General features: G+C 37.5%; 1 protein-coding gene across 1 annotated transcript in view; it reads right to left on the reverse strand.

The window, feature by feature from the left end:
• The window catches only part of LOC106879644 (centriole and centriolar satellite protein OFD1), a 79,141-nt gene that overhangs the window by 25,753 nt on the left and 52,498 nt on the right, over nt 1–890 (reverse strand). The gene's annotated exons all lie outside the window — the stretch shown is intronic.

Consider the following 890-nt stretch of genomic DNA (forward strand, 5'->3'; position numbering starts at 1 on the left):
ATATATATATATATACTTTTCTACTCTAGGCACAAGGCCCGAAATTTTGGGGGAGGGGGCCACTCAAACAGATTGACCCCAGTACGCAACTGGTAACTCATTTATCGACTCTGAAAGGATGAAAGGCAAAGTCAACCTCAGCAGAATTTGAACTCAGAATGTAGTGGCAGATGAAATACTGCTAAGCATTTCGCCCGCTGTGCCATCATTTCTGCCAACTCACTGCCTTAAATAAATATATACATATATCATCATATTCCCGTCAATATCAGCTAACACTCCATTGTATTCTTTATGCGAAACCAATTGGTAAGATCACACACACACACACACATCATATATATATATATATATATAATACAAAGAATATATATACATGTATACACACATATATGTACATACTTACATCTACATGTGTATATACATGCATATCAGGGTACAGGACGTTAGAACAATAAACTACAGACAACGGAACGAACATATAGGAAAACGGAAAGCCACTTGGAATATCCCTTCATCAGCTGTCTCTATTCTATCTAGACGTTTCGAAGACCAGACAGGACGTACTCTAGAATAGTCTCTTCCTGAGTAGTGGATCAACCAACTACACAGAGGATTCCAAGGTGGCAAACACAAACCAAGACAGGAAAAAATGGACAGTGAAAACCATATATATATATATACATATAAGTATATATATATCATATATATATATACATATATATGTTGGCGTTAGGAAGGGCATCCAGCTGTAGAAACTCTGCCAAATTAGATTGGAGCCTGGTGTTGCCATCCGGTTTCACCAGTCCTCAGTCAAATCGTCCAACCCATGCTAGCATGGAAAGCGGACGTTAAACGATGATGATGATGATGATACATATATATATATA

This window comes from Octopus bimaculoides, chromosome 16 (assembly GCF_001194135.2).
Source record: "Octopus bimaculoides isolate UCB-OBI-ISO-001 chromosome 16, ASM119413v2, whole genome shotgun sequence".
In the NCBI taxonomy this organism is placed as follows: Eukaryota; Metazoa; Mollusca; class Cephalopoda; order Octopoda; family Octopodidae; genus Octopus; species Octopus bimaculoides.